A 13,142-nucleotide genomic window follows, 5' to 3' on the forward strand; every position below is an offset into this window, starting at 1 on the left:
CACTTGCTGTTGCTGATCCCCTCACGTTTGCATCCTCCACAGCCCCAAACTCCACCTAGGTAGCCTTCAGTAAGTGCTTCCCCAAACCGCCCTGCTTCTATGAGAGGACAAGCGCTGAGATCACCCAGTCCTCAAAATTCAGCCCATGAGCTGCTCACCTAAGAAACCTCTATGACTGTACCTACCTGCATCTCTACCAGCACGTAGGAGACTCGGCAAACTTATGGAACTTGGCAAAACAGCAGTTCCCCTGCCCCAGTTTCCACCCTCAGAGAAGTGACTCCATTAGCCCCTACTGTTTACACTCTAAGCCTCCCACTGCTACAGTATCAGAAAGGTGGGTACTACCTGCTTTGTCTTACAAAAATTCAGGGAAAACAGTTAACCCGAGACAAAACTTGGTCCTCAAGGGGTCCCCATGGCTGAAGGAGGGGGAAGCCAGCTCCACTTTCTACCTTGTCTAAACACGGCAACTTCATCTGACTAGGACTGAAGCGTGGTTCAACCCAAGGAGAAAAGTCCCCATGGGTGTTCCAAATGTACCTTCCTGGTGCATTTTGAAAAAAAAAATTTTTTTTTATTGTGGTAAAAGTTTCCCTGGTGGTTCAGTGGTAGACAATCTGCCTGCAGTATAGGAGATTCGGGTTCAATCTCTGGGTCGGAAATATTCCCTAGAGAAGAAAATGGCAACCCACTCCAGTATTCTTGCCTGGGAAATCCCATGGACAGAGGAGCCTGATGGGCTATAGTCCATAGGGTTGCAAAGAGTCGAACTAGATAACCAACCAACCAAAATCACAGGATATAAAAAACTATTTTAACCATATTTAACTGTACAGTTCAGTGACACCAAGTATACTCACATTGTTATGCAGTTCTCACCACCATCATCTCCCGAATTTTTCACCTTCCTAAACTGAAACTGTCCCCATCAAACACTAACTCCCCAGCCCCACCCCCTTGCCTCTGGCATTAGCCAACGTACTTTCTGACTCTATGAATTTGACTATTCTAGGTACCTTGTGTAAGTGGAGTCAAACTGTATTTGTCTGCATCTACTGTATCTGAAATGCATTTTTAAGGTTAATATATGTCCTACAAACATTGTACCTTCTGTTTCTTTAATCCTTCTTCCTGTGGCTAAAACCACACCTTGCACCAGACACCAGAGAACTCAGTATCTCAGGCAGAACCATCTTGGGTGCTGCAACTCACCCTGGTCCTCACCTTTATCTATTCCTATAAGTTTACTGAAGAATGTTGGGGGGGGGATGGCAGGGGCAGGAGAGGGTGGAGAAGACCACCCCTAATCTGCCTCTGAGAGGAGCCCCCCAAATTATTTCCAGCAGCTCCAATAATTTTCCCCCACGTCAAGCCTTGTACAAAACCCCACCCTGCTCAAGAAAAAGGCTGAAGTGCTCTGTTCAAATGGCCTGTCTTCCCGCTGTGCTGTGTGGCATCCTTGAGGCTCGGCAGAAAATCAGGAGCCGAGGGGATGGGGTCCACACAGCCCCGCCCAGCCTTCCTTAGCAGGTGGTCATGGGACACCCATGAGATGCCCAGTGTCCCCTTCTCAGAGCTGCCTAGGAAATAAGAACACAGTTTCAATCCGCCAAAGCACAAGGGCCCCACCTGACCCTCCTGGAACTTCACTGGCATCCCTTCGACTGATTTGCCTAGAAAGGAGGCTGCAGTCAAGCCCAGCGATTGGCTGGTGACTGCTCCCCCAGCACCAGCCTCTGCTCTGGCTTGTGTTCACATTTTTCCATTTAAAAAATACATGTAAACACTGACTGCAAAGCAAAACCTCAGTGGGGTGAGACACCCTGGGGGTGGAGGGGAGCAGAGAGAAACCCCAGTCGTGGCTCAGGACTCGGCTGAGATGCGCCTCTTGGGTCGGAGCTGTGTGGGCAGCTCTCAGTGCGGGCACCGTGGCCGCTGAGACAGAGCGGGCATTCAGGGGACACTGGCTGGATGGTGAAGGATTAAACAAAAAAACCCTTTATCCCGAGCTGTCTAGACACCCCTGAGAGTGACACAATGGTGTGGAAGATACACGCTCTGGGAACCTGGAGGGCCTGAGGCAGGGGGTGGGGGGCAAAGAGACAAAAGTTACAAATCAGCTCAAAACTGGCCCCACAGGCTGGAACTGGAAGGAAGGGGGGAAAAGCCCTATCTTTTGAACATCAAAGTTCTCCAAAGATGAGGACGATTTTTAAAAGGGACCCTGACATTTATATATAATTTATACATAATGAGAACAGTTCACATCGGTGTTGCCCTTACGATGATCCTGCCCAGCTTCACAAAGGCAGGGCAATGGTCTCATTAGAGCTTCTTAAAAGCTCCAAACTGAAAGACCCTCAGACAAGCAAGAACCCTCCCTCTCCCAGAGATCCACTCAAGTGCCCCCACCCCCAGCACTCGGCAGGGCGCCTCACCCTCCACACAAACTGCCTCCCTCTGAGTCCTGCATTTAATCTCAGGGCTGTGTGAGGCTTCCTCGGACCAACAGGCAGGTCCAACAACACGACCCATTGCCTGTGTGGCCCTCCCGTGGCACGTGCAGGAGCTCCAGGGGTCTCCCCAGGAGCCCCTACTCCCGAGGGAAGGTGCAGGGCTACAGAGCAGCAGCATCGCCCCAGCCAGAAACCCCAGTGTCCGTCAGCCCCGCGGCCAGATCGCCAAGCAGACAGTTAATGATCTGCTCGCCGAGTGTCCAGCGCATCCAGGCAAAAGGACTGAGGCGCTGAAGCGATACTTCCGAGAGGTCAGAGAGCTGACCACAGAGCAAACGGGGCCAAGATGTCTAGTTAATGCGGGCATCATAGGAGCAATGTTTGGGGTAAATGGGGGGAGGGTGCAGGGTCACCCCATACCCACTGACAACCCTTGGGTCCAGCATTCAGGGCTCCCTGCCACAGGGCAGCCTGCCAGTGATCCTTCTCGTGACAGCCCGTCCCTCCTCAGGGTCACTCTACTGCGGCCCACCATGAAAACCTCCCAGTCTAGAGCAAGCCCCCCTAGACAGTCACAGGAGCCCCCCACCAGGCCCACTAGCACACCTGTCAGCTGGCTAGTGTCTCCAGCACACATCGCTCGTCTCCACCTGCTCGACCCCAGACTCTAGAGGGCCCCAAGCCACTTCCCACCCCTCCAGCGTGATGTCTGGGGAACAGTAAGTGCCCAGTAAACGATGCGGTGTGCTCAGCAGTCACAGCAGAAAGAACGCAGCTGTTGATCAGGCCAACCCTCTATCACCCACAGAGCCATGTCACCTCTGCAGTTCAGAAGACATCTCTGATGCTCACTTTTCTGCTTTGTGAACAGGCAGGTCATGCCTGACTCACAGGCTGTGGAATCCATCATGGCAGCAGGCATGGTGCCTGGCACACGGGGGTGTTTGATGCAAGCTAAGACCATTTCCGGCAGAGTCAGACACAGAGCAGACGGGCGACAAGACACCCTCAAGGAGGTGTTGGCCCAAGAATGGGAGGAAAAGTCAGGGAAATGTCAGAGGGCTCCTGTGACTACCAGGCCAGTGTGCCCTTGGGTGACATCTCAAGGTCCCCCCGCCAGGCCGCTGTCCCTGCTTCTGTGCCTGTCAATGCATTGTCTCCCTACCCACAGTCATGGCACCGTGGCCACTGACTGAGTCAAGGGGGGACACAGAGAAGGTGATCCCACTGCCCATGGACGCTGGTCAGGGCATCACCGCCCCAGGGCAGGGCAGGAAGCTCTCGGTTACGCCGCAGATGAGACAAAGACAGTCAGGTCTCAGAAGACCGGGAGGAAAGGGGAAGAGAAAGTGCCTGGCTGAAACTGAAGCTCTGCTCCCAGACGGGTCAACAGGATTCGAAAGTGGCACCAAACTGCAACGCTATCAGAGATCAATCCTAGAAAAAGTTCCCACCCCAGAGAACCACCACCCTCAGCCTCAGATCTGGTCCACAAAAGATACAGGTGATGTTGCTGCTTGAGATGGAAGGAGCGGGGCAGGTGGGGTTCACAAAGTGAACTCGAGACCAGGTCATGCCCTTAGTGTCACGACTCTGGAAATTCACCCTAGGAATGACGGTGGCTGTTGAAGGGCTTTGAAAAGGGAGATGAGATTTCAGGTGCTCACTTTTAAAAGATCACTGGGAAAAAATTAAGAACAATGAAGAAGTCTGCTGACTGCAAGGGAACTGTATCTGGGTCTTCGGTGGTGATGGAAAAGGAGCCAAAGGCAGGTGTCTGCAGCTTCCTGCCTTTTCCAGGTGGATGTTTTAGACAAGCTTTTGTTTCCACCTTTGAGTGACCCCCAAGCGAGTCGGGAGGGGAAATCCAACTTCCTTCTAGGAAACACTTCAATCTGCTGTGCCCCACGTAATTAGCCAGAAGCCGGACACAAAAGGCCCCAGAGTGGATGGTTCCAAGTATAGGAAATATCCGGAATGGGCAAATCCATAGAGACAGGACTCAGACTGCTTGTCAGGGGCTGGGGGAGGGACATGGGAAGGGACTGCTCAATGGGCACAAGCTTTCTCTTTGGAGGGAAGACGTTCTGGAACTAGACGAAGCTGGTTGCACAATACTGTGAATGTACTGATTGCTACTGAATTGCTCGTTTTAGAACAGGTGATCTGGAGGGCTTCTCTGGTGGTCCAATGGTTAGGACTCCACATTTCCTTTGCAGGGGGTGCGGTTTTGATCCCTGACCGAGGAACTAAGATTCAACACGCTGTATGGTACGGCCAAAAAAAAAAAGAAATTTAAATGGCTAGTTTTGTGTTTTATGGACCTCACCTCAATTAAAAAAAGAAAACTATAATCGGCTAGTATCACAGAGCATACGGAGACATCCTGGAGTTAAACTACCAACCCCATTTTCATGTGTGTGTGCGTGCATGCATACATGCGTGTGTGTGTGGGTGTGTGTGTGTGCGTGCGCGTGCGTGTGTGTGGTGGGCATCATTTCTCCTCAAACCTAGGGCCACTTCTGATTCCTGTCAGCCCCCACCAGCCAATACCAGGCCACAGGTGACATGTGGCCCTCTAGCCTCTCTCTCAGCTCACTTGTTTCTGAAGCTCCCCTTCTCTGTGGCAGAGTGTGGTGTTTAAGTGTGTAGACCCGGGAGCCAGGCTGCACAGTTCAGCTCCTAGCTCCCAGCAGCCCTGAACTGGTCTCAGTTTCCTCATCTGTAAAATGGGGCAGCACCTACTTATTCTACAGGCCTCACTGACAATATGAAGATGGAGCCACTGTGTGTGTGGCCACACACAGCCCCTGGGAGAGCATCCGGACAAGCCAACCTCCAATAAGTGGCTGTGGGTGACCGTGCTCTGAGCCCAGCACTGTGCCTGCATTTACGCTGCCCCTTCTCCTCCTGATCTCCTGTGTGTGGTTCTTCTTCCTACAATAGTGACTCCATCACATCCAAACTGTTCAGCTTGGCATTCAAGCATCCCCAAATCCAACCTGCCTGCCCACTTATGCCCACATCCCCCACACTCCCTCCTGCATCTGGGCGGGAGGCTAAGAGGCATACCCCAGGAAGACGGGTTCTCCTCTGCCTCACACACCAGTTCTGCAGTGCCCAGAGGGCTTTCCACAGTCAAAGCTGCCTAATGAAGATGTAATGAGCAAACTGGAGTAGGAAGCAGCATGTACCTCACCACGATGGAGGCCCAGGACTCAGCCACCCTGCTGTGGGGACTCATGGCCAAGAAGGTGGAGACAGCCGACGGAACCAGTCTTTGCCCCAAAACAGTCACTGCCTTGAAGAGTCCACACGAGAGCACACCCTCCAAGTGCATCCACTGGGCTCCAGCCCACCCCATGGGAGCATCCCCCAGTGTCCCGCCCTCCCTGTGGGAGTGTTCCCTAATATCCCTGCCCCTCTCCCCGCAGACTCATCCCCTGGTGTTCTCCATCCTCTCTGCCCTCATTCAGCCCCATTCCAGCCACACACTGGCCCACACGCACCTTCCACACCTGCCATCCTTCCACCTGAAAGGCCAACTTGCCTCCTGATGACCTTCTCTCTGTCAGTATCCCTCTATGCCCCAGGGCAAGGTCATCAGGGAGATAAGCCTGTATCTCCCACTCGACAGACAGGACCCAGAGAGCCAGGAACCCCCCTCAACTCCATCCTTTGTATTCTCAGCCCCAGCAGACTGGCCACACACGGCAAGGGCTCAATAAAAACTTGGTTGAAAGAATGAACACGAGTGGATCAATAACAGCGCACAAGAAGAGGCTTGTTTTGGAGTCCCTGATGGTCCACGGAGCCGTGGGGGGAGATGCCGATCTGTGAACTGAAAACTTGGTCGTCAGGTCCTATGACAAGAGTCTAAGGGGTGGGAGCAGTCAGCAGGATTCAGATGCTGGTGACTGAAACTAGGAGGGGGCGAGGGGGGCTGGCATGAGGAGGTGGGTGGCCCAAGAGAGATGTGAGAAGGGGACATGGGTGGGGGTGCGAGGGGTCTGTTGGGGAGACAAGGTAGAAAGGGCCAAGAGGTGGCAGGAGTGGTCTGGGTGGAAGGGGGTGGGGGAGAGTGCTCTCTAGGCGGAGAGGGGGCTATAGCGCCAAAGCAGCAGGACGGTGAGTGGACGTGAACTAGGTCCTGGAGAGCCTGGGCAGTTAGCACGGGGACCTCCGGAAGCTGCTGGAAAGACCTGCCAGTGCCAGGGGAGTGAGGGGGTGGAAGCCAGGTGTGTGTTGCCCTGGGAACGAGAGGCTGGATGGGGCTGGAGGGGCCGCTTCTCCCGCCCGAACAGCAGGTCTGGGAGCTCTCGGCCATCTGAAGCCTGAGTCCTGGGGCCCCTCCCTGCTGGCTGTGACCCTGGCTCCCAGGTCCCCGCATGACCCCAGGAGCAGCCTCATCCGCCTCTGACCAGCTGGAGCGCACAGCAAGCTGTGAGGCTGGGCCAGTCACATCGGGGAGGGCAGGAGCCCCAAAGCCCACCATCAGAGCCCCCTCCTCGGCATCCCCACAGGGACCCCGAAGGCCCACGATGAGGGCCCCTTCCTGGGAGCCTATAAGTCTTAGGGAGAGCAATGAAAAAGCGGAGACCAAGTGTCCACCTCCGGATGAATGGATAAGCAAGATGTGGTCCATGCATACAATGGAATGTTATTCAGTCCTAATAGGAAGGAGATTCTGACACAGGCTACGGCACAAATGAACCCTGAAGACATCATGCTGGGAAAAGTAAGCCAGTCACAGCAGGACAATCCCATGTGATTCCGGTTATCTGATGGGCCTGGAGTGGTCTAATTCACAGAGGCAGAAGGTAGAATGGTGGTTGCCAGGGGCTGGAGAGGGGAGGTGGGGAGCTAGGGCTTAATGGGAATAGAGTTTTAATTTTACAAGATGAAAAGAGTTCTGGAGATGGAGGGGGTGATGGTTGTAGAACAAAGTGAAGTACTTAATACCACCGAACTGTACACTTATAAATGGTTAAGATGTGGACTTCCCTGGTGATACAGTGGATGGGAGTTCACCTGCCAATGCAGGGGATACGAGTTCGATCCCTGGTCCGGGAGGATTCCACATGCCACAGGGCAACTATGCCCGTGTGCCACAACTACTGAGCCCACGGGCTACAACTATTGAAGCCTGTGTACCTGGAGCCTGCGCTCTACAACAAGAGAAGCCAGGGCAACGAAATGCCCCAGGCGCCACAACCAGAGAGCAGCCCCCGTTTGCGGCAACAAGAGAAGGCCCTCGGGCAGCAACAAAGGCCCGGTGCAGCCAAAAATAAAATAAATAATTTTGTAAAGATGGTTAAGATATAATTTTGATGTTATGTTTATTTTACCATGAATAAGAAAAGAGAGAGAGAAGAATCAAACCCTTAAGCCAAGAGGAGTCTTTCCAGATGGACTCTGGGCACCAAGGTGCCAACCATGGAGACCCCAGCACACACCCTCTTTGTCGGGGTGGACTCTCCCAGGACACACAGGCCAGGCGGGAACACTAGGCTGAGGGTGCTAGTGCCTGGGTCTCTTCACCAGTTCTAGTTGAAATGCTGGGAATAAGGGTTCCATGCCCCAGGCACGCCTCATCTCACGCCAAACGCTCCCTTGTGGGATGGCACTAACCTGCTTTAAAAGAAGGTTCCAAAGTTTCTGTCTCCAGCCCAGACCTCTCTCTTGAGCCCTAGGCCTACCTGCCATCTGGACATATCTGCAGAGACCATCTCCACCTGGAACAGGCTTAAGGTATGCCCATGTCTCCTTAGTCCCCAGCCCTCCCTAAAGGGTCACCATCCACTCTGACCTCTCAACAGACACCTGCAACTCTCCCCACTTCTTCATGCCCTACGCCCAACAAGTCACCAAACCTGCCAATTTCACCCTGAAAATGTGGTCACTGCCATCCACCCGGCAGGAAACAGATGTGACGGAACCCAGGGCAACATTTTGAACAACCAGACGTCCCGAGGGCAGAGCCGGCAGCTGTGTGTGACCACAAGCAGCTTGTCCAGTGAGGGCTGTTCACAGCTGGGGCACCTGTCAAGACCATGTCCTCAGGTTGATCCTAGATTCCTACTCAGTGTGGTATTGACATCCCACCCACCCACAGCCTTGGGACCGCATGACCCACCGCCCCCTTCACTCCTCCAGAGGTACCCCGAGGGCGGCCGAGGCTCCCATGCCCACCATCACCCACAGGGGGAATTCAAGACGGTTAAGATCAGGCTTAGGTCTGGCGTAGCACTTGTGGATCAACCACTTCCTGCTGTCCAGCCCTGCCTGAGAGCCCAGGCCTGCCTTGCCCAGGCCCAGCCTCGGGGGGGGGGGCGGGGGGGGCAGCGCAGCCAGGGTTGTGCCTTGGCAGATCCTCCAAGGGAGGCCCAGGGAGCCTGTGTGCTATGTCTCCCAACCAGCAGACACATTTCTTCATTACGTTGGGCAAGGAATAGAACTTTTAAAACACAAAACAGCAGGAAGCTTCCCAAATGTATTTGGGGTTGCGGGGGTGGGGCTGGCAACAGGACAGATGCCCCTCTAGGAACCACCCTCCCCTTGGCCCAGCCAGGAAAGACCCTCAGCTCCAAGTCTGGAAAAGTACCTTTACCCCAGCTCACCCTCCAAAGCCCACATCTTAGACATTTATGTGCATGAAGTCACTTCAGTCGTGTCTGACTCTGTGACTCTGTGGACCATTGCCTGCCATGCTCCTCTGTCCATGGGACTGTCCAGGCAAGAATACTGGAGTGGGTTGCCATGCCCTCCTCCAGGGGATCTTTCCGACCCAGAGATCGAACTCATGTCTCTTACGTCTTCTGCATTGGCAGGTGGATTCTTTACCACTAGCGCCACCTGGGAAGCCCCTTGGACACTTAATGCTTCCTCTAACAGCTTCTTAAGAACAACTAACAGGTGACCTGAAATTACGTCTAAGATTTGCTTCCCAACAAGCCAGGAAGGGCTTCCCAGGTAGCACAGTGGTAAAGAATTTGCTGCCAATGCAGAAGATGCAAGAGATACCAGTTCAAACCCTTGGTCAGGAAGATTCCCAGGAGGAGGAAATGGCAACCCACTCCAGTGTTCTTGCCTGAAGAATCCCATGGACAGAGGAGCCTGGTGGGTTACAGTCCATGTGGTCCCAAAGAGTCAGACACAACTAAGCATCCAAGCCACACACAAGCCAGGAACAGTGTGTGTGTGTGACGGGTGTTTATGTGTAGGTGGGGGCAGGCATGCATGCATGCATATACATTCATGTGTGTGCATGCTGACACTTGAAGCTGGTGAGGGAACCTTATATTTCTCTCAATTTTGGTATATGTTTTAAATTTTCCATAATCATAACAATTTTTTATTTAAAAATTAACACATGCTTCCTTAAGAAAAGGCTAAGGTGATGGAGGTGGGAGGTTGTACTGATTAAGGGCTTAGGTGCCAAAATCCCTAACCTTGGCCAAGCCATGTGGACGGCGGAAGAACTCACTTGCTGCCCTGAGTTCTTAGGAAAAAGACAAAGGTTAATGTGTCAAGGACTCAGATCAGAGCCTAGTAGCCGTGCTATAACATTATTTCTCTTTATTATTCTTATTCTTACCACCATCAGAATCAGACAAGATCTCACCCATAAAGCACTCAGCATCCTGGCATAGCACCTGGCACCTACTGGAGCAGAATTTTTACTCTTAGATTGGGGTGGGGGGTCTATCAGATAACCGAGATATAGGAGAGCACTCGGCTGAAAGTCCAAAATAAAGGTCCTTTTTAAGTCTGAATTTCATCGGTCAGGCCTGTGGAGGAAGGATGAGATTATGCATCCCTTGGTGGACCAAGGCATGCCCTGTGCTTCTGTCCTGATTAAGAAGCTCATTCTCAAACTTTTCAGGAACAAAGATAAATCGATCATGAACAACAGCCAGAACCTAGCTCTTGGGAGGAATTGTTGCAAAATTCCCAGACTAAGTTCGTGAGCACAGCTCGCGAACTGTATGAATCAGAGGTTTTACTGAATGTGAAAATACAAGGCAGGCAAGTCTCTGCTCACCCGGGAGGAGAGGCAAGGTGGGAGAAGGTACGGCCCTGAGGGAACATGCATCCATCCTTCTCAGCAAAGCAGCAGGCAGTGTGGGCCTCCACCAGCTGGACACCTACCACCCTCCCCTGCTTCAAAGGAAGATGACTCCCCAGGGCATGTCAGAGTTTTACCAGGCAACCCAAGGGAGCCCAATGAAGGATGGTTTCAGACTTGCTGGAGCAGCCCAATGAAAGTAGTCTCTCCCAGCTCCAAAGTGACATCATCGGGGACCCTAGGCAGAACCACTCCCTCCTAATAAGCCCCAGAACCCACTGATTCTCCCTAAAGCCCTGACCTCTCTGACGCCAGGCCTGCCCTGCTCGTGACTGTCAGAGCCACTGCGGTCAATGTGCCTCTGTTTTTATTCTCTCTGCTTCCCTAGTTGGAGCCAGACTGGGAAAGGAAAGGAAGTTTGTAGAGTTATTATTGCATTAGGCCATGCCACCCCATCTCTCTCTCTCTCTCCATCTACTGGGTAAAGCACATTCTGCAGAAGACAAAGCAGTAAGAGAACAAGAAAACTGAAATGATCCAATCCAGCCCATCACTTGACATCTGGGGAGACACGAAGTGCCTGGCCCATGTTCTCAGCACTAGCGACAGTAACCAATGACAGTAACCAACCAGCAACAGTTAGGGCTCCAGAGATTTGGTCCACAAGCTCTGGCTGTGCAGTCTGGGTAGGCCAGCCACCCTCTCTGGGCCTCTGCCAGGAAAGGAAGGGTGGGCCCAGATGGATACCCCATAAATATGAATAAGACACGGCTTCCCCAGCTCTGTGATTCCTCAGTGGGGGAGCCACTGGGGAGGGGGTGGTGTCAGGAAAGGGGTTCATCAGAAAAGGGAGGGACAGCCCCGCCCCCTCGCTTGCTTTCTGTCCTCATACCCAAACCAGGATTCCCGGTCTGCCCCCCCTAAATGTTCTACCCAGGAGAGAATTCTTTCAAGGACACCAGGCTTTAGTCACCAGAGATGCTTTTTTACAATCAACACCTGTTAAAACTCAACTCATGACCAGTTTCTGATGCTACTGGCTGGAGCATTTAATTAAATATTACTCACTCAGGAAGCGGCCCCTGCCAACTCACCCCCGAACTGTTCAGTTCATTTTCAGAGAAAAAGAGAGCGGGAGGGAGGAGCCTGCACCCTCCTCAGCTGGTACCAGGCACCCTGCCCTCCTCCCCTGTACCCTGGTTCAGGGCAGCCCTGTTTTGAGAACCAAGCAGGAAAAGGCAAGTTAAGCGGATCCAGGAGCCAGCGATCCCCGCTGCCAGGTTACCATGGATGGCACACACACACACACACACACACACACTCATGCCACACGGACACACACGCACTCGGAGGTGCAGACACACAGACACATGCACACACACACATTCACAGAGACACACTCACCACACACACACTCAGAGATGCACACTAACTCGCACAAAGACACACACGCACACACAAACACATCACACACGCACATTCATACATTTATTCACGGACACACACAGGCTCACAAAGACACACTCTCACACAGACACATACTCAGCACACACCATACTCACACACACAATTCGCCATCCCTCCCCGGCACACCAAGCCATCGCCCCGCGGGGCCGTTAGCATTGCCAGGAGCCTCTGCCTTGAACTTGAACAGGACAGCTACCACCGACTGACCCGGGCTGCTCCGTATTTTCTGTTTTAATCGATTTCCCGACAGAACTCTCGGCTCTCCCCTGGTTGCTCAAGCAGCCGCGGCGGCTCCCGGGCGGCGGGGAGGGCGGCGCCGCCAGGGGTGTCGCCCGGCGGGCTCCCCGGGGGAGGCGCCGCCGGCGGAGCTGGGGACCCCCAAGGGTGCTAGTTGGGCCGCGCTGCGGATCTCGGTCCCCGCCGGCGGGAAAAGCGAAAGTAACTCCGTGGAGCGGGGTCGCGCTACCCCTGAGCGGAAGGGGCAGGTCGGCGCCCCCGCCCCCGCCGCAGGGATGGTCCCGAGGCCACCCCCGGCGTCCGGGGACCTAGAAGTCGCCGGGGGCCGCCGCGCGTCCCGGGCTCCTTCTTAGGTCTGCAGCCGCCAAGGCTCAATCCCGGGTCCGACGGTCTCCGGGGCCGCATGGACTCCCGCCCCGTCTCGTCCCCGCAGGTGGGGCCCGGGGCAGTGCGACCTGCCCGCGCCTGCCCGGGCAGCAGCTGCAGCAGCGCTGGGCGGCGCCCGGGGCCCCTCTCCCGGGACCCGGGCCGAGAGAAGGGCTCCCCACGTACCCGTACCGTGTCTCCAGGCGGGACCCCACCCCAGCCCCGCGCCCGGGTCCCCAGGTGCTGCGATCCCAGCGCGCGCCCGACCGGGACCCCCACCCACCCAGTCCCCGCGCCCGGCCCTGCCTACCGCTCCGGAGAGGCTGCCGCCGCCGCCCGCTCTCCGGGGCCGAGGAGGCTTCCCGCCGCAGGGAGCGAAGTCGCCTCCTCCCCGCGGCCCCGGCGCCAGCGCTGGAGCCTGGTGCCTGCTGCGAGCGCGCAGGATGCCCGAGCGCGACTTCTGTGCAAAGAAGAAAATGCAACCGAAGGCTTTAAAGTGAAAAAGGAACGCGCTAGGGGCGGGGTCGGCCCGCCCCCGTCCCGCC

General features: G+C 54.6%; 1 protein-coding gene across 1 annotated transcript in view; it reads right to left on the reverse strand.

The window, feature by feature from the left end:
- The window catches only part of SPSB1 (splA/ryanodine receptor domain and SOCS box containing 1), a 70,773-nt gene extending 57,721 nt beyond the window's left edge, over nt 1-13,052 (reverse strand). The window contains exon 1 of the mRNA XM_065935809.1: nt 12,908-13,052. The gene's annotated coding sequence lies outside the window, so the exon portion shown is untranslated. The remainder of the gene's footprint in view (nt 1-12,907) is intronic.
- Nucleotides 13,053-13,142: the final 90 nt, after the last annotated feature.

Source organism: Muntiacus reevesi, chromosome 5, assembly GCF_963930625.1.
Source record: "Muntiacus reevesi chromosome 5, mMunRee1.1, whole genome shotgun sequence".
NCBI lineage: Eukaryota > Metazoa > Chordata > Mammalia > Artiodactyla > Cervidae > Muntiacus > Muntiacus reevesi.